Source organism: Balaenoptera physalus (assembly GCF_965194825.1).
Source record: "Balaenoptera physalus genome assembly, chromosome: 1".
NCBI lineage: Eukaryota > Metazoa > Chordata > Mammalia > Artiodactyla > Balaenopteridae > Balaenoptera > Balaenoptera physalus.
Genome location: NC_138882.1, coordinates 115,568,781 through 115,590,475, shown reverse-complemented (window position 1 = coordinate 115,590,475; position 21,695 = coordinate 115,568,781). Strand labels below are relative to the sequence as shown.

Below are 21,695 nucleotides of genomic sequence, written 5' to 3'. Positions count from 1 at the left end.
AAACGAGTTAACTCAGGCAAGCCAGAGCTATGCTATTTTTACTAGCTTGTCTCAAAAAAAAAAAAAAAAAGCTTTCATAACGATGGTACATAAATTCTCAAGGCACTCTTCAATGAAGAAACATTTACTAATGTCCACTATAGGCAGGTGACCTGGAAAGGTCGGTTTGGGTTACAAGTCAGGACTCTAACCTTAAAAGCACTTAAGATACACCTGAGGAGATAAAAATGCATGCACATAAAAAGGTAACACAAGGCAACATATAAATGCAGGTGAGCTTGAGCCAAGCCCATAGCATTTGGGAGAACAGGCTGTGCTCATGTATGAGCCGCAGAGGGACACACGTCAAGCAGGAACTGAGGCAGGGGAAACAGGGCAGGGGCAGGGTCCAGGAGCTGTGGCCAGGCTCTAGGACAATACCCAAGAAAGTCAATAGGTTATGCCTGGGATTGCAGACTCAGAATTTTAGGTCTGAAAGGAACTCATCATAAGAAAAAAATTTTTGTAACTATGTATGGTGACGGATGTTAACTAGACATCTTGGGGTGAACGTTTTGCAATATTTACAAACATTGAATCATTATGTCGTACAGCTGAAACTAATATAATGTTGCACGTCAGTTAAAAAAAGAAGAAAAGAAAAGAACTGGAAGGAAATTTGGAGATGATTGAATCCAGTGCTCTTGTTTTACAAGAGGAAAATCAGATCAATTAAGGTCCCACTGGTTAGTGAAGCTGGACCTAGAACAGAGGCCCCTGTCCATTGCTTCTGCACATCACCATCAGGAAAATGACAGTGAGCCTATGGGATTCCTAAAATTACTAACCAAATTGGGATGGAGCCTTTTGGAACCATGGGACCATGGAGAACACGGCCAGTGCGATGGTTAGAAGGATGCAGACCTAGAAGCTAGGTGGTCGGCAAGGTGAAAAGAAGTAACTAGGTGTGAGATCATGGAAAATATGTATCGGTCCTTGTCCCCAGTTCCTGACACAGGGCTCCTGAAACCCTTGTAATTTCCTAAGTGATAGGAGTGCCTTTGTTCTAATGAAGCAACTCTAGTGGACAGCCTAGCGGATGGGGGCTGGTCACCAGAAAAAACAAGCCATGATTAGAAGCTTGGAATTTTCAATCCCACCCCCCATTCTCTTGAGAAGGGAAAAGGGCTGAAGATGGAATTAATGATCAATCATGCCTATATGATGATGCCTTTATAAAAATCTCGAAAGTGTGGGGTTCAGAGAGCTTCCAGGTTGGTCATGGAGGTGCTGGGAGAGTGGCACACCTGGGGAGGGCACGGAAGCTCCACACCCTTTCCCACACACCTTGGGCATCTTTTCCATCAGGATGATCATCTGTAGTCTTTATCCTAATACTTTTACTAAAAACAGATAAACGTAAGGGACTTCCCTGGTGGTCCAGTGGTTAAGAATCCGCCTTCCAATGCAGGGGATGCAGGTTCGATCCGTGGTCAGGGAACTAAGATCCCACATGCTGTGGGGCAACTAAGCCTGCACTCCACAACTACTGATCCCGTGTGCTCTGGAGCCTGCGTGCCACAACAAAGAGCCCGCATGCCGCAACTAAGACCCGACACAGCCAAATAAAATAAAATAAATTAATTTTTTTAAAAAACAGGCAAATGTAAGTAGTAAACCGTTTCCCTGAGTTCTGTGAGTCATTGTAGCAAATTAATCAAACCCAAGGAGGGGATCGTGGGAACCTCTGATTTACAGTCAGTCTATCAGAAGTACAGGTGACAACCTGGACTTGCTACTGGCATCTGAAGTTGGGGCCGGGGGGTCGGGGGTGGTGGTGAAGGGGTGAGTCTTGTGGGACTGAGCCCTCAGCCTGTGGAATCTGATGCTATCTCCAGGTAGACAGAGTCAGAATCGAGTCAAATTCTTGGACTCCTAGCTTTTCATTGTGGGGAACAGAAAGCCCTGTCCCTCACTGTGGAATTGGGTGCAGAACCCCTTCACTAGGCCTCCGGAGAGTAACTGATCAGTAGTTTGAGGCATCAGTAAAGCAGGTCCAACAACGGACAAAGATGAGAAATCCTGACCCTGCAAACCTGAGCAGGAGGCTCACAGAGACTGAGATGGAGAATTCAGACTATTATGAGAGGCAGGAGGAGCCCAGGAAGAGACATCCAATGAGAAATCACGGGGGAGGGTGTGATGGGAAGGTCTTTTTCAGGGAAAGGGAGGGAGTAAATTGATATGCTTTGATGTTTTGAGGTTTGTTTTCTCTCTCTCTCTCTCTGTCTGTCTGTCTCTCTCGTCAGCTATAATTCCTACATGGATAGTGCTGGCAAATAAAAGATACAAACTGGGTATATCGAGCTGTATCATCTTTATAAAGTAATACCTAATACCTTCTAATAAAGTATACCTTTCACTTTTGTTCTAGAAAGAAATTGTTTTTGTTTTTTCCAGTTTTATTGAGATATAATTGACATATAACATTGTATAAGTTTAAGGTGTGGAACATAATTTGACATATGTATGTACTGCAAAATAATTACCACAATAAATTTAGTTAACATCTATCATCTCACATAGTTGCAATTTTTTTCTTGTAATGAGAACTTTTAAAATCTACTCTCTTGACAACTGTCAAATAGAACGAAATTGTTAATGTGAGTTTTTTTCCATTCTAGACTTTACCATTTTTTCCACTAATGTTCTTTTTCTGTTCCAAGATCCAACACAGGGTAATACATTGCATTTAGTAAAGACTCTTTTGTCAAAGTTCTTAATTTTAATATAGTCTAATTTATCTACATTCTCTTTTTATAGATAGTGGTTTTTGTGTCTTAAGACATTTTTCCCTCAGATGACCTATATTTTCTATTAAAAGTTTTGAAGTATTGTTTTTGAGATTTAACTTCTTAATCCATCTAGAGTTGATTTTTTTTTTTTTCCCACACTGCATGACATGTGGGATTTTAGTTCCCCAACCAAGGATTGAACCTGTGTCCTCTGCATTGGAAGCTCAGAGTCTTAACCACTGGACTGCCAGGGAAGTCCCTAGAGTTGGTGCAAATTAGAGATCTAATTTCATCTTTTCCCAAATGGACAACCATTTTTCCTCAGTTCTATGTATTTACTAATACACTTTAAAATCTTCTTATCAAGTTCCATAAAAAAAATTTTGAGATGTTGATTGGAATTGCATTGAAACTTCAGAGCAATTTGGGAAAAAATGACACCATTACTATACTGATCCTTCTTCCTTTCTGTGGGCATGTTTTATCTCTACACTTATTTGAGTCTTCCTTCCTTAATGTATCTTAGTAAAGTTTTATAATTTTCCCTTTAGAAGTCTTATATGTCTTCCCTAAGTATTTAATATTCTCTGACACTATTGAAAACGATGTCTTCTTTCAAAAACATTTTCTAGTTGTTTATTGCTGTTGTATAGAATCTTGTATTCAGCCACCTTGCTAAAATCTATTATTAATAATGACAGATTTATTTCCTCCTTCCCAATCCTATGCCTCTAATTTCTTTCTTTTAGCATATTTCACTGACTATGCCCTACAATGGAAGAGATGGTGAGGACATTATTATCTTGATGGGGTCCAGGACATGCTACCGCAAAATATGGCACCTTGGCACATTGAAGATCTTAAGCTGAAGAAGTTTGAGAAAAAGGCAGAAGAAACAGGAAAGTCACGCTAACTTCACCCTCTTGCCCTTCTTCCCTGAAACAGGTCTTAAAACCCCCAAGTGAAATGCACCCTCCCTCTACCAGGAGGAAGGGAGAAATTCTTATCACCAGAATCAGGGAATTTGGGGCCAAGAAATCTATATAAACAAACCTCTCATTAAATTAACCCCTGTCCTCCTAGTTACTTCTTCACCACTTACTACCCCTAGCTCAAACCCCTTTGTCTTGTCAATTCTACACAAATTTCTGGTTTCTTTGTCTAAAGGTACAAAAGCTTCCTGCTTTGGTCACTTCTTTGGGTTTTCACTCTCATGTGAAGGCTCCCATGTACATGTAAAAATTCAGTAAAATTTGTGTGCTTTTCTCCCATTATCCTTTGTTATTTTAATTTCCAGAACAGCCAGGGACCCTAAATCGTGGATTGAATTGCATCTCCCAAAAAGATATGTGTAAGTCTTAAGCACACACAACCCCTCATATCTGCAAATGTGACTTTATTTGGAAACAGGGTCTTTGTAGACATAATTAAGATATAACGTGGAATGTCCATAAGACAAGGAATGCCAAAGATTGCCGGAAACACCAGCAGCTGAGAGAAGAACATAGGGCAGTTTCTCCCCTGGAGTACGTCCCTGTGGACACCTTGATCTCAGACTTCAACCCTCTAGAACTGAGAGAACACATTTCTGTTCTTTTAAGTTACCCAGATTATGGTACTTTGCTATAGCAGCCCTAACAAACTAATGCAATATCTCTTAAAAATAACAATCTTAAAAAAAGTAATGACTCCAGAAGCCAGAACAATTCCCAGTTTACTTTGAAATTACCATTCCTAGCTTGCTATATAAAACATTTCATTTTGTCAAATAAATGTCACATAAATATCCTTAAAGATCAACCAGACAAGAAGAAAACATCACCTCTATTTATGGACTCACAACTTAAATTTACTCTTTCTGAGGAGTGTTTTAACCTACTGATAATGGCTTTTATAAGGTCTGCCTTCTTAGAAAGTACTATTGCTTAGTCTTTTACTCCTGAGATAGTGTTTTATATCCTTCTCCACTTTAAGAAAATTGTTATGTTATGGACATTTGCTAGCCAAGTACCAATCATGGTAAATCAGTTAAAATTAAAGCACTTCTTTTGATTATGGTTCATATAAAACACTCATTCTGCTTTTTTTTTTTTCTCTCTTTTCCTTTTTTTTTTTTTATTTTATTTTTTTCTTTTTTTTTTTTATTAGACATTTCATATCAAAACACTCTGGTTTTGCCTGAAAACTGGAGCTGAGTAGTGGCTGCCCTTTATTTATTTATTTATTTATTTATTTATTTATTTATTTATTTATGGCTGTGTTGGGTCTTCATTTCTGTGCGAGGGCTTTCTCTAGTTGCGGCGAGCGGGGGCCACTCTTCATCGCGGTGCGCAGGCCTCTCACTGTTGAGGCCTCTCCAGTTGCGGAGCACAGGCTCCAGACGCGCAGGCTCAGTAGTTGTGGCTCACGGGCTTAGTTGCTCCGTGGCATGTGGGATCTTCCCAGACCAGGACTTGAACACGTGTCCCCTGCATTGGCAGGCGGATTCTTAACCACTGCGCCACCAGAGACCCCTTTTTTTTTTTTTTTAAATTGAAGTATAGTTGATTTACAATGTTGTGTTAGTTTCAGGTATACAGCAAAGTGATTCAGTTATATATATATATATATAAAATTCTGCTTTTAAAATGAACTTCGCTTGGACAAAAATTTCTGAATCAGGGCTTCCCTGGTGGCGCAGTGGTTGAGAGTCTGCCTGCCAATGCAGGGGACACGGGCTCGAGCCCTGGTCTGGGAAGATCCCACGTGCCGCGGAGCAGCTGGGCCCGTGAGCCACAACAATTACTGAGCCTGCGGGTCTGGAGCCTGTGCTCCGCAAGAAGAGAGGCCGCGACAGTGAGAGGCCCGCGCACCACGATGAGGAGTGGCCCCCGCTTGCCACAACTGGAGAAAGCCCTCGCACAGAAACGAAGACCCAACACAGCCAATAAATAAATAAATAAACAAATACTTAAAAAAAAAAAAAATTTCTGAATCAGCGAAAGGTAGACAAATCACTACAGCTGCAGTTTCATGTTACATAGCTACTTGTTAACTTTCACACCCAACAAGACAGATAAAATTTAGAGGAGGAGGACCTTTCATTCACAAAACCATGGCAAATTTTGTATTTTTCAAATGAAATTATGGTACAATAAAAATTAAATACTTGGCCTTTGTTCCAGTTCCTGGCACAGAGGTCCTAAAACCCTTGGAATCTCTGGATTGATGAGTGTCTTTTGTATGATAATGAAATGTCTTGGGTGGGCGCCCCTAGATAACTCCAAGATGGGGTGCTGATCGACAGAAAAACCAACCAGGTGGTGAGAGGGTTAGAAATTTCAGCCCTCCTTCCCTGACCCCTGGGAAGGTGAGAGGGACCTGGAGTTTGAGTTCAATCATCGATGGCCAGTTATTTAATCAGTTATGCCTGTGAAATGAAACCTAGTTAAAATCCCCTAAATGATGGGATTAGGGAGCTTCTAGGTTGGAGAACACGTTGATATGCTGGGAGGGTGGTGTGCTCACCACCACCACACTTTGCCCTATGCACCTCTTCATTTGGCTGCTCCTGGGTTGTATCCTTTATAATAAACTGGTAAACGTAAGCAATGTTTTTCTGAGCTCTGTCGTTTAATAAACGCTCTTGCTATTTATTAGCTAGGGTGGATCCTGTTCTTTGCAGTTAGAAACCCTAACTGGTGCAGTGAGGTGTCCTGGGCATAAGTGGGAGCTAACAGTGGTACCCTTACCTAATCGTTCACTTTAAGTACATCACAGTTGCAATTTACGTGGGCCTGGTTAAGAGCCATATAGAGTATTGTGTGGTATAATATACATATTTATATAGTATATATATATATTATATCTATATATATATTTGGTCTTTTTCTCCCATTCCTAACACAGAGCACCTAAAACCCTTGGAATTTCTTCAGTGACAGAAGTGCCTTTTGTTATTCACAAGAGGCCCCTGGGACCACACCTGAGTTTATGCTCATAAGGTGGCTCAGGGTGAGGCCCCTCAGATAGCTAGGAGCTGGTCACTGGAAAGACCAAACACTTGATGAGAGGGTTGGAACTTTCATCCCATCCCTGACCTCCAAGGAGGGGAAGAAGGACTAAAGATTGTATTCCTTAAAGACTCTTAAACAAGGAGATACAGAGAGCTTCCCTGTTAGTCAACAGGTGCTGGGAGCATGGTCACCGGGACAGGGCATGAAATCTTTGTGCACCCCCTGCAATACCACAACTCCCCATATCTCACCCTATGCATGTCTTCCTTTTGACTGATCCTGAGTTGTATCCTTTATAATAAACCTTTAAACTTAAGTGTTTTTCTGATTTCTGTGAGTAGTTCTAGTGAATTACAAATCTGAGGAGGGGGCCATGGGAACCCCCAAATTTGTAGTTGGCTGGGCAGAACTGTGGGTAGCCTTGGTACCCTATTTGTGGATGGCATCTGATATAGAGGCAGTCTTGTGGGACAGAGCCCTTAACCTGTAGGGTCTGTGCTAACTCCAGACACTTAGTGTCAGAATTGAATTAAATTATTGGAAACCCAGTTGGTGTTGGAAAACTGGAGGACTGTTTGTGTCAGGAAACCCACACAGTATATTATCTAGTGTGACTTTAAAGTTTCCTGCAAAGTAGGCACATACTGAAAATAATAATAATGCAAACAGAAGCTAATAAGAAAATGACAAAACTGACATATTATGAGCTTTCCATCAGCCAGGCAAAAGAGTGTGTCAGTTTAATTAGATATTACAAGCAGTTATCCAATGAATAAGAAAACATCTGCTTTTTAAAAGAAACTCATGCTATTGAAAGAACATTTGAAAATTGATGTGTGAAATTATTTCCGTTGTTTGGTAATTTTTTTCCCCAAAACAATGTAACTATCTAAAGCTCACCTGCATGGTAAAAAGACATGGAGACATAATTTATTATTTGTTTAGAAACTTCAATGGGTTTTGTTAAAAATATTAAAAATGCACAATCTCCCAGTTCACAAAAACATTGATTGACACCAAAAAAGAAAGAAATTTACTAGCCAGATTTTAATAAAACCGGAAAAATTGATGAACTTAACTGAAGAATGAGTATCAAGATTCAGTAAGTACAGACAACTGTGTATTTCCATTTGACTCTTTGTATCTTGGTGAGATAGCTTTATCAGCTAGGGCTGTCATTAAAACTAAATACCAAAGCAGACTGAACTAGATCTTTATCACAAAGCATTAACCAAAAAAAAAAATTTTTTAACTAGCAAATATGTGTAAACGCTGCATTGCTTTCACTATATCACTCATTACATTAAATATTGTGGGTTTTGCTAAACTTATTTTTACTAATGGGGTATTTGATCATGCAAAAAAATTTTGTATTTGTCTAGGCCAGCGTTTTCCAAAGTGCAGTCTGTAGACGTCTATACCAGAATCCCCCCACGGTACTCCTTAAATGCTGTTGCCTGAGCCTTGTGTTCAAGACAAACAGCTTTCAACAAATGGAGGTATTCTCCTGGGTATAATCAGAGTGACTGAAAGAGAAACGTGGAATAATTTTATGACCATGTGATTCCCTGTAATTTAATGCTTTGTCTGTGACGCATTTCAAGTCAATGGTGAAATGCTTCCCATAATTTAATCCAGATTTGCAGCATTTCAACATAGACTTCAGGATAAATTAAAACCAGCATTAGTGAAAAACCTGGATTTCATACCACCGGCTACTTTATTTAAGGGGTTTTGTCTACTTAGTGAACTGGAGGAAGAAACTAGAGACAGAGAAGACATGGATGGAAGGAAATGAATGAATATGGCCAGAAGGAGAGCAGCAGAGATGGCCCTTCTACAGGAGACTCTTGCATCCCAGCTTCTGAATCCCCTAAAAAGAGACTTTTATTTCCACTGCTTTTTATCTACCCTCCTTGTGTTACTGAACCAAACTTGGGTCCACTCGCCCAATGCACAGCAAAGCCAATCTACTGACACCGGGTTGTGGTGAAGGAAAGTATAGCACTTACTGCAAGGCGCCCCACATGGGGCCAAGCATGGAGAATGAGCAGCTACTGTTCAAAAGACCCAAACTCCCCGATAGGTTTCAGGGAAGGATTTTTAAAGACAGTGTGAGGTAGAGGGTCACAGGGTGTGTGATCAGTGTGTGCACAATTCTCTGATTGGTTGATGGTGAGGTAACAGGGTGGTGTTTCCAGAATCTCAATCATCAACTTTCTGATTCCACCTGGTCTGCGGTCTACTGGCTGGTGGTCAGCAAGCAGTTAACTTTTTCCACCTAGTAGGGGTTTTAGCATCTGCAAAACAATTCAAGGATATGGCTCAGGATATTATTTACAGCCCTTGAAGAGGAAATAAAGGTCCTTGACTTTGTTTTATGGCTAAACTACTATTATTTTGTCTTGTTTGACTATTTTCCTTTGCTTCTGCATTTTCTCACTTCTCTGATTAAATTTGTTCTTTAGAAATCAGGGTAGGCCTAGGAGGCTAAAGCTTTTCTACAAACAAGAGGGAGGGGACACAGTGGGTAGGTAGGGGGGTTGTCCCCAGGAAGGCCCCCCAGGGTCCTGCTCTGTTTCAGCTGGACTGGTCCTCACTTAGAACTGCATGACCACCAGGACCTCAAAGGGAGCTTTCTTCCTCTGTTCACATCCCTCTCCTTTCCCCACTCCCTCAAGCTTTTTTTTTGGTGGAGTCCTAACCACTGGACTTCCAGGGAATTCCCCCCTCAAGCTTCTAGAACTGTTCTTTCCTCTCATAACTTCTGGTCCCTTGCCCTTATCTTTTTATCCTCCCAGCAGGGCAATCTCATTTCTGGTTTCCCTTTTCCTGACCCTGAGCCTGGAAGGGATCTAATATTGGGAAAGGTTATAGAACCCTGTTCCAACTGCTTCAGAGCCCAGAGCCCTTCATGCTAGTGACCTCATTATTTTGTGCAGAGTGCCCTGCAGGTCCTGGTTAGAGGTTTCCAACGTTCCCAGGACAGACACTTTGTCATGGGCACAACCCAGGGACATGATCCAAAGCCCTAAAAACTGAAACCTCCCATCTGGAATTCTAAGATGTTTTTTGAAATTGACCTTAATAAGTTACTCGAATGCCATCCAAAAGCATAAAAAGGTAGATATACCAATTAGATTCTATACTCAAGTATTCGTTAAATAAATTATGGTGGAAAAAAAAACCCCCAAATTATTCATTCTTCAACAATTGTATTGAAGACTTACTTTTATAAAAGAGACAGCAACAGCATTAAGTAAAATAAATGGAAAGGCACATGTTTTCCAGATTAGTAGCATTGGTAATTGTATCTCTGAATATTACATTACCTTACTGTGCTTTTGAGAGACAATTTTTTATTAACCTAAGAGATGTTATAACACATTATCTCATCACTTTTAATTTGAATTGCATCATTTTCTGGTGAAACTTATGACCAAGAAACATAAGCATTATTGATTCTGACTTATTTGCAAATCTCAGCCTTTCTAGGTAAATAAATACATAGAAGTTATATATTTGAGGTTCTAGCTATACAAAAATTCTTTTAGTCAAGATATTTTATCATGTTAAATATGGCCAAAAATCTTTTCACCACTAGTAACATTTTAAAATTTACCTATGTGTTAATAATCATCCCTCAAAAGTACAGTAAAACAAATTCAAAGGAAACCAAGCAAAATGAATAAGAATTTCTTCCCCTTTCATGATCTGTGTTCCAGCTTGTCAAAATAAAATTCCCCTATTGCTTGTTTCTTAGGAGCCTTCATGTACATTATAAGTTTTACCTATGTGTCAACAACAATTTAAGAAATGGCCAAGTTACAATATACAATTCTCCAATAGAAATGCATCCTTAGAATTTGTTAAGCCTGAACAAGGGGTCAGAATTCACTAAAATTAACAACACAAAGCCTCCTAAGAAACAAATGAATAAGCAATAAAAGAATTTTGACAAATTGGTTTGCTTTCCTTTGAATTTTTTTTAAACACTGTAACTAATTTTGCTATCATGGCTCTTTCTCTGATTTGGTCAGGGGAGATTTTTCCCCCTTATGAACCACTATTTTAGTTCTGATCAAAGAATTCAGATATCGGAAAGACTCATTGGATTACTGAAGGAATCTTCTTCAGTTCCATTACACGGATCATGACTGTCAAAGGCAGCCAAAAGACAAGGTCATTGTTCCATGTGTAAATTTTTCCTTTGGTTTGTTTGCTTTTTCAGTGCAATAGAGAATATATTTGCCAATTTTCAGCCAATTAATAGAAGTTTAGATACATAGGGTTTATACAATTTCAACAATATTTGAAAGCTAGTTGCCTGTTTAAATTGCTGGGCAATCCCAGAAAATATATAGGAGCTCCCTAATCCACTCTTCAGTACAAGAATATCTCTTCTGCAGTCAATATAGAGCCTTGTCAGGGAACTTCAGGCCTCTTCTCAGGCCAGTTAAGGGCACTGTCTCCTACTTTTTACTTTGGCAAGTGGATCTCTCTGTTCCCTTTACCTCTTTTGTCCCCTACATTCTCACCTTTGGAGAAGAGTGGGTCTTTAGACCTGAAAAGACATTTTTCCAAAGAAGACATACAGATGGTAAACAGGTGCATGAAAAGATGCTCAACGTCATTAATCATCAGGGAAATGCAAATCAAAACCACAAATCTCACATCTGTCAGAATGGCTATCATCAAAAAGACCACAAGTAACACATGTTGGTGAGGATGTAGAGAAAAGGGAACCCTAGTATACTGCTGGTGGGAATGCAAAGTGGTGCAGCCACTATGGAGAACAGTATGGAGGTCCCTCAAAACATTAAAAATAGAATTACCGTACGATCTAGCAATTCTACTCCCAGGTATACATCCAAAGAAAATGAAAACATTAATTCAAAAAGATAAATGCACACCAATGTTCATAGCAGCATTATTTGCAATAGCCAAGATATGGAAGCAACTTAAGTGTCCATCAACAGATGAATGGATAAAGAAGATGTGGTGTATAAACACAATGGAATACTACTCAACCATAAAAAAGAATGAAATTTTGCCATTTTCAACAACATGGATGGACCTGGAGGATATTATGGTAAGTGAAATAAGTCGGACAGAGAAAGACAAACACTTATATGTGGAACTGAAAAAACAAAACAAACAAATGAATATAACAAAAGAGAAACACAGATATAGAGAACAAACGAGTGGTTACCAGTGGGGAGAAGGGTGGGGGGAGGGGCAAGATAAGGGATTAAAAGTTACAAACTACTATGTATAAAATAAGACACAAGGATGTATTGTACAGCACAGGGAATATAGGCAAAATTTTATAATAACTTTAAATGTAGTATGATCTATAAAAAATATTGAATCACTGTGTTGTATACCTGAAACTAATAAATATTGCAAATCAACTATACTTTAATAATAAAAAAGAGTAGGTCTTTAGGAACAAATCATTTATTCATTATTAGATCACTATTAACTGAACACCTGCTATATGCCAGATACTCTACTAGGTTAGTGAGCAAAACAGACAAAAATCCATTCTCTGAGTTTCCATTCAAGGAAGAGATAGATATTGAACAAATAAACAACTATATTACGTGTCAGATGGCTATATATGCTACGGAGAAAATTTGGGAAATGGACAGAGAGTATAGGGGTGGCAATGGTGGTTGCTCTTTTAAATAAGATGGTGAGAGAAGCTCTCACCAATAAGGTGAGTAGAAAAGTGATGGATTAAGAAATACAGTATTGGGGCTTCCCTGGTGGTGCAGTGGTTGAGAGTCTGCCTGCCAATGCAGGGGACACGGGTTCGAGCCCTGGTCTGGGAAGATCCCACATGCCGCGGAGCAACTAGGCCCGTGTGCCACAACTACTGAGCCTGCGCGTCTGGAGCTTGTGCTCCGCAACAAGAGAGGCCGCGACAGTGAGAGGTCCACGCACCGCGATGAAGAGTGGCCCCCGCTCGCCACAACTAGAGAAAGCCCTCGCACAGAAACGAAGACCCAACACAGGCAAAAATAAAAATTAATTAATTAATTAATTAATTAATTTTAAAAAAAGTTTAATTGACTGACTGAACAAACCCCATTAAAAAAAAAAAAAAGAAATACAGCATAATTGGCCATTAGCGGTTCGTGGACATACATTTAAAGAAATACTTGACCGCACAGTTGTGCATTTTCCTTTAGTCAAACGGAGCTGCAAGGCACAGGGCAGATGTGAGCTTAATAAGGATTTAATTGAAGTTTTAATAAGGGTTTAATAAAGGTTGTGACCTTGCCATGCATGAAATGAGGAGGAAACAAGAGGAAGACAGAGGAGCTGAGGGTGATCACAAGAAGGGATTATCATGATTGACCACAGTATTAAAGTTGGATAATAAGGGAAGAGAGGACGTAGGTGAGGGATAGTGAAAATGTGATAGGGTTAATGGATTACTGATCCCAGTGGAGGTGAAGGATTGCTGGATTCTGATTCCCTTCTAGGATCGAAATCAGAAGCCCACTGGGGTTTGATCCTCTATTTTTATTTTAGAGGGTGGGGCTCACCAATACCTCTCTTCAGTTCCTTTTCTCAGGAGGTGACTGAAAATGCAGTCAAGCCCAAACAACAGAAATCCAGTTGACTCAAGAGGGCTAGGAATTTCTGAGGACATCCAGATTAGGTTATAGTAGTTTCACAGAGACATTTTCTGTAACTTTCTACTGTATATGATTTGTATTTTTTATTGCTGAAATTCTTTGTGTCATATAGTTTCATCATTCTATATGCAAAATTAACTTTCTTTTAGTGTCTTCCAGTGTTACTGTGCTATTTACAAAATCTTGATATACAGGATTAATGGGGAAGAATTTTACAAATAAATTTTCTTAGGCTGATTAACTAAATTCTTAAGTTTTGTGGTAGTACTATACAAAATTTGTGGCTTCTCTTTTCACAGATGGAGCCCCTGTCTACTGCCCAGCCTCCCAAAATTATTTATTTGTAATCTTTACTTATTTGAATGAATATATTAAAATAATTATTTACTATACATATTCATTCGCATTCAAATTTGAAACTTCTATACTTTAAGCTCTATCTGAGGAGCATTATTTAATTGTATTTAATACTATTTCCAAAATAAATAAATTTGTTAGAGAAAATTGTAAGCTTATATCTATTGGTAAATGTTATACATTTTATTGTCAAAATAATTTAAAAACTGGTTTAATTTCATTTTTTAAAAAATGAATGGATATATAAGAGCTGAAAAGCTGCTAATAAAAATATTAATGTCTAAGGCAAGTAAGAAGTCAAAATTTTAAACCATGAAATTGAATAGGCAGAAAGCAAGACTAGGATTACAAGTCATGCCTCCCCTTGAAGTTAGTATATGTGTTATTTGACTCAAAACCTTTTTTCATGCTTTGTCACCTAATTGGCTCTGTTTCTTCAAACATTTATGGAGGAACCTACGCATCACAAGTATTATTCTTCTGTCTTCTCTCAAAATCATATTTGTAATTCTTCTAAGCATTTTGCATACCCCAAATTTACTTATTCTTAATATATGACTCACTAAGTAGGTCTACCCAGGTAAACTTACCTATGATGATGTATATATAAACACAGGTTATCCTAGTTCTTTATTTCAACTGTCTTTTTTCCTATTCCTATGGTCCTAAGTACATATCTTCTTTCTGTGATAGAGCAGAACAATCCAAACATGTATTAACTAATTCAATTATCAAATAATTATTAAGGGTCTGCTATATGCCAGGCAGTTTTAGGTACTTGGGACACATCATGAACAAAACTGATAAAATTCCTTGTCCTTATGGTGTTTACAATCTAATAGGGTAAGGAGACAATAGATAAGATAAATAAGTACAAATATATAGTATGTTAGTGATTAGAATTAAGGAGAAAAGTAAAGCAGGATGGAAATAAGAAATACATGTATGTGTACATATATAATGCTTTAATTTAGATAAGCTAGCTATGGAAGATATCACTGAGAAGCTGACAAGATCTGAAGAATTTGAGGGAGTAAGCCATTCAGCTCTCTGCGGAAAAGGCCTCCCAGGCAAAGGGAACACCTAGAGCAAAGGCTCTGAGGCAGGAGTATGGGTAGGGTGTTCTAGGAGCAGCAAGTTTGGCTGCAGTGGAGTGAGCATGGGAGAGAGTAGCAGGCAATAAGATCAAGTATTAATGGTGGGGTGGGGGGGTAGGGAGGAGGAGGGTAAAGAGCAGTTAATGTTGAGCATTGAAGACCATTGCAAGGACTTTGTTTTTTACTATGAGAGAAGTGGGAAGCCATTAAAACATTTTGAGAAGTGGAGTGACATGAATTGATTACCAACATCATTCTATGGCTGTGTTGAGTCTAAACTGAAGAAGGCCAAAAGGAGAAGCAGAAGCATTGGAGATTAGTTAGAAGTCTGTTGCAATAAACTAGATGAAAAATTATATAGACTCAGAATAGTTTGGATTCTGGATAGGTTTTGAAAATGTAACCATAAAGATTTGTTGATGAATCAACTCTTTTTGGACTTCACTAACTGTCAGAGGTGAGAGAGAGAATGACTGAAATTTTTGGCCTGAGTAACTGTAAGATTGCAGTTGTCATTTACTGAGATGGGGAAGACTGAGTGGAGGAGTTTGAAGGTGGATATCAAGAGCTCAGGTTTGGATATACCACGTTTAAGATGCTCTGTAGACTCTCCACATGGAAGTATCCAGTAGGCAGTTGGGTGTATGAGTCTGGAGTTCAGGAAAACGTTCAGGCTAGAAAGATGTAAATTTGGGAGCCAAGAGCAGATAAACCTTGGGACTGGATTCACTGAAGGATGTATCAATTGGGAGAAGGTCCAAGGACTGAACATTGGAGCATTTCAACACTAAGAACAAGGATGAAGAAGGAACCAGCAAGAACTGACTTTTAGATTTAGCAACACAGAGGTAACAAATATTTTTTTTTTAGTGATGAATCAACTCCTATGTCTATATGTATTTTATTGCCTCCAAATTCCTATACAAAACCATTTGTAAATTTAAATTCTTTTAACTCTGAGTTCTGGGGATACTTGTGAATCCATGGAAGACCAGAGAGCTAGGCTTCCTCTTGTTGAATCTGATGCTAGAATGAAGGATGGAAACTTTAAAATGTCTTTTAGTTATGTTTTAGCTGTGATATCTGGATTTAAACTAAAATGCATATCTCATGGAACTACATTTGATGCTTTTCTTAAAAAATGTAATTACAACTATTTACATTTGTCATAGACTAGTCCTGTGATATCCTAGTTTTACTATACTGGTCTTCAGCCACTTTCTTTTCGATATTTTAGAAGCTACTTTTCTCTACATGTCTGTGTCACACATCCCTGGCAAATCTCAGTATTGGATAAAAGCAACTATCTTACTTTGCCATGAACAGTCACCAACTTCTGGGTCTCAACTGTCTCAGATATGTCTTACTAACACCTTTCCCCAGTCAGCTTTTTCTCCTGTTCTCTGTAATTATTTTAAACCTTTTTCACCCTCCTAACCTCCTTCTTGCCTTCCTCTCCCATCTTCGGCCTAGATTGTATTTTGAACTCTGTAATAAACTCCCTATTCAAAATCTCTACCCAGGTATCTTACAGGCACCCTGAATTCATCATGTTCAAAACTGAAAGATCAGAAGGAGAAATTAAGGAAACAATCCCATTCACCATCAGAACAAAAAGAATAAAATACCTAGGAATAAAGCTACCTAAGGAGGTAAAAGACCTGTACTTAGAAAACTATAAAACACTGATGAAAGAAATCAAAGATGACACAAACAGATGGAGAGATATACCATGTTCTTGGATTGGAAGAATCAATATTATGAAAATGACTATACTACCCAAAGCAATCTACAGATTCAATGCAATCCCTATCAAATTACCAATGGCATTTTTTACAGAAGTAAAACAAAAAAATCTTAAAATTTTTATGGAGACAGAAAAGACCCCAAATAGCCAAAGCAGTCTTGAGGGAAAAAAACGGAGCTGGAGGAATCAGACTCCTTGACTTCAGACTATACTACAAAGCTACAGTAATCAAGACAATATGGCTCGGTGCTTTGTGACCACCTAGAGGGGTGGGATGGGGAGGGTGGGAGGGAGGAGATATGGGGATGTATGTGTGTGTGTAGCTGACTCGTTTTGTTGTAGGGCAGAAACTAGCACACCATTGTAAAGCAATTATACTCCAATAAAGATGTTAAAAAAAACAAAAAACAAGCCTTGAAGGAACAAAACTGAAGATAGTATATGCAAATCAGATGAACCCTTGGATTGAGAAATAATATAGTATGGAATGGGCAAACTGAAACCACTGTGGATTAATAATAAACTCTGTGATGAGCAAAAAAAAAAAAGACAATATGGTCTTCTACAGAAAGACCTGTATATTTTTATATACAGAAATATAGATCAATGGAACAGGATAGAAAGCCCAGAGATAAACCCACACACCTATGGTCAACTAATCTATGACAAAGGAGGCAAGGATATACAATGGAGAAAAGACAGTCTCTTCAATAAGTGGTGCTGGGAAAACTGGACAGCCACATGTAAAAGAATGAAATTAAAACACTCCTTAACACCATACACAAAAATAAACTCAAAATGGATTAAAGACCTAAATGTAAGACTGGACACTATAAAACTCTTAGAGAAAACACAGGAAGAACACTCTTTGACATAAATCACAGCAAGATCTTTTTTGACCCACCTCCTAGAGTGATGGAAATAAAAACAAAAATAAACTAATGGGACCTAATGAAACTTAAAAGCTTTTGCACAGCTAAGGAAACTATAAACAAGACGAAAAGACAACCCTCAGAATGGGAGAAAATATCTGGAAACAAATCAACAGACAAAGGATTAGTCTCCAAAATATATAAATAGCTCATGCAGCTCAATATTAAAAAAACAAACATCCCAATCAAAAACATGGGCACAAGACCTTAATAGACATTTCTCCAAAGAAGACATACAGATGGCCAAGAGGCACATGAAAAGCTGCTCAACATCACTAATTATTAGGGAAACGCAAATCGAAACTACAATGATGTTATCACCTCACACCAGTTAGAATGGGCATCAACAGAAAACCTACAAACAGTAAATGCTTGAGAGGGTGTGGAGAAAAGGGAACCCTCTTGCACTGTTGGTGGGAATGTAAATTGATACAGCCACTATGGAGAACAGTATGAAAGTTCCTTAAAAAACTAAAAATAGAATTACCATATGACCCAGCAATCCCACTACTGGGCATATACCCAGAGAAAACCATAATTCAAAAAGACACATGAGGGGCTTCCCTGGTGGCGCAGTGGTTGAGAATCTGCCTGCCAATGCAGGGGACACGGGTTCAAGCCCTGGTCTGGGAAGATCCCACATGCCGCGGAGCAACTGGGCCCGTGAGCCACAATTACTGAGCCTGTGCATCTGGAGCCTGTGCTCCGCAACAAGAGAGGCCGCGATAATGAGAGGCCTGCGCACCGCGATGAAGAGCGGCCCCCACTTGCCACAACTGGAGAAAGCCCTCACACAGAAACGAAGACCCAACACAGCCATAAATAAATAAATAAATAAAAATTAAACTTTAAAAAGAATATCACCAAACATTCCGAGAAGCAACTGGCCCTGAATCTGATCAGGGACCACTTCTAATCTCTAAAAAAAAAAAAAAAAAAAGACACATGCACCCCAATGTTCATTGCAGCACTATTTACAATAGCCAGGTCACGGAGGCAACCTAAATGCTCACTGACAGACAAATGGATAAAGAAGATGTGGTACATTTATACAATGGAATATTACTCAGCCATAAAAAGGAACGGAATTGAGTCATTTGTAAAGATGTGGATGGACCTAGAGACTGTCATACAGAGTGAAGTAAGTCAGAAAGAGAAAAACAAATATCGTAGATTAACACATATATGTGGAATCTAGAAAAATGGTACAGATGAACCGGTTTGCAAGGCAGAAATAGAGACACAGATGCAGAGAACAAACGTATGGACACCAAGGGGGGAAAGTGGGGCGTGGGGGTGGTGGTGTGATGAATTGGGAGATTGGGATTGACGTATATACACTAATATGTATAAAATAGATAACTAATAAGAACCTGCTATATTAAAAAACTAAAATTAAATAAAAAATAAATAGAATGAATGGGAAGATAAAGTTAAGGAGAACTCTTGAAAGTAAATCAGCTAAATGATAGAAATTCCACTAAGAACAGAACAGAAGGAAAAATAAACTGCCCCCCACACACAAAAAAACTGAACTAATGCTCTCCCTGCTCCATCAAACTTGCTTTCCCCTCCTACAGTCCCCTTCCCAGTAAATGGTGCCTTCTTCAAGCCAGAAACCCCAAGTCATCTTTACATCCCATCTAACACCAAATCCTGGGGAGTCTACTCCCAAATAAATCCATTCTCCATATCTTTTAAATTTTGCAACCATTTTAAGTTTTTCAAAAACTCAAATCTGGTTTTGCCACACTTCCTCTCCCCACCCATCCCCACCCTTAATTCAAATGTGATTTTGTCACAGTTCTTAAAACCCAGCAGGATCAAAGGATAATATACTCAATGATAATACACTTTAGAGGCTTTTGATACCTTGCACTCATGGTGCTTACTGCCTAGTGGGGAAAATAAGACATGAAATATAACCCTGGCTATATAAGTACAATTTAGTAATAAGTGCTATGTAATTAAGTTGTAATGAGAGTGTAATGAGTGTAACAGGAAGACCTAATCTAGTGGAGGCCTCCTTGAGGAAATGACTTTAGGTTGACACCTGAGTGTGGGATGGAAGAAAAAGAAAAGCCCAGTACAGAAGCAGAGAGAGAGAGGAAAAGCCCAGTACTGGGAAGAGCTGAAAGGTAAGTGGCTGGAGATGGGAGCACTGCTGGAGGGGTGGTTGCCGCTGAAGATAGATAAATCACATAGCACCCTGTAGCTCATCCTAAGAGTTTTGATCTTTATCTTTAAAATAATGGAAAATAATTGAATGGTTTTAAGAGTGTTAACATGATGAGATTTAGCTTTTTTAAAAAGATTACTCAGGCTTCTCGGTGGAGTGTGCCTTTATCCCTTCCACTGGTTCTCAGGATGAGAGCCAGAAAGTTGACAGCGAGCAAGATTTGCACTGTCATTCCTGGGTTTTATTTCCTTTGACCTCCCTTAGCTCTTTTTCTTTCTTTTTTTTTTTAACATCTTTATTGGAGTATAATTGCTTTACAACGGTGTGTTAGTTTCTGCTTTATAACAAAATGAATCAGCTATACATATACATTTACCCCATATCTTCTCCCTCTTGCGTCTCCCTCCCACCCTCCCTATCCCACCCCTCTAACCCTTAGCTCTTTCATGGTGTGATGGTCACACCAGAGGTCTGTACCTAGGTTACACCCTAAGCCTTACCTTTTCCCTGCATAATGAGATTTTATACAACAAAAACAAGAACACAAGTATTAAATCTAAATAAAGTAAACGCTATGGTATTAACTCTTCCACACAATTCTTGGTCATTGGGTTACTTGGAAACAAAGACCTTTAGTCCCTTCTTTCACTAAAGAAAAGCATTTTCATCTTTTTGAGTAAGAAGAGTCTCTCTAATGTAAAAATGCCTGCAGCTAGTTATTTATGTTGACCTCTAGTAGTGTGTGCCTTTCTTGTGAATACTTGGTCCTGAGGACCTTTCCTCTCACATAAAAGCGACTGACTCAAGCCATGCCAAGCTGTTAATGACCCTCAGATTTGCGCTTCAGGAAACTGGAGGTTGATTGGTTTTTGACGGGTTTCTCAAGCAGTTCGTCAGCTGTTTTTGTCCTCCCCTCCCTCATCCACCCTTCCATTTAGGAATGAATATTGAAGAATTTAGAAACATTGTTTGCCGTTGGATCCAAAAGGCAACCTCTGTGCTGAGTACATTTTTCTAATTCACATCCACAGATAATGATGAGGTAGTGGTCAAGACTCTCAAAATCCAAACTCAGTCTCCTTACTCAGCTGTTGTGAAACAGATCTTAAGTGCTATTTTAAAACCAATGAACCATGTCGGCTCCAACCTCAGCTGCTACCACATGCTGAGCACTCACTACGTTCAAGAGAATGGAGCTTTGGGGAGGGCGGGAGGAAGTATGAGAAACATGACAACACCGCAAGTCAAAACTCACGAATCCCCAAAACAACATGGGGGCTAATCCACTGACTTGTTTTTGACGGTAAACGCCTTCAGGGCGGCACTCCTACTCCTAAATCCTCAGCTCCCTGTACCGGGCCTGGCATTCAGAAAGCACACAGCAAACGTGCACTTGGTGCGTGAACGACCTCCAATCCACGCTCAAGCCTGGGGCCGCAGAGCTCGGTCCTCAAGCACCTTTCTGGCGGTCGGACTCCAGACCGGGCCACGTGACACGCTCCAGCCAATGGGCAGGTTGCCTGCGGAGGGTCTCCAATAAAGGCGCCTGTTGCTGCCCGCTAGCGGCAGCCATTTGGGCGAGAGCTGGCGGCGACGGACGGTGGAAAGCTGCTTCCCTGCAGCGCTTCATCTCGTGCAAGCTGAAGGGGATGGTCAGAGAAGGTCCTTTCCACAAGGGGTAAGGGAGCCCCTGCCGGAAGCGCTACTCTGGGATCCGAGCCCTCGCTGTCACCCTGGGTGGGGAATAACCGTTTTTTCCTCTCCTCCCCTCCCCCATCAACACTGTGCGACAGCAGAGGCAGTTAGGCCATCCCGGCGTGTGCTTGCAGCCCAGGTGAGCTGCCAGTTGCTTTCCTTTGGCCTTACTAGCTGCAAGCTCGTTGCCCCAGTGGACCCTCTAAAATTTTTTTGGCTTTTCTCTTAAACGCTTGGTGGTGGTGGTGGTTGTTATTTTCTTTTTCCAA

The 21,695-nt window shown here is 39.6% G+C and overlaps 1 protein-coding gene across 1 annotated transcript in view; it reads left to right on the top strand.

Annotated features, from left to right (window-relative positions):
- The first annotated feature begins 7,031 nt into the window (after window positions 1-7,031).
- Window positions 7,032-21,695, top strand: part of BRDT (bromodomain testis associated) — an 82,117-nt gene continuing 67,453 nt past the window's right edge. The window contains exon 1 of the mRNA XM_082453688.1: window positions 7,032-21,409. The gene's annotated coding sequence lies outside the window, so the exon portion shown is untranslated. The remainder of the gene's footprint in view (window positions 21,410-21,695) is intronic.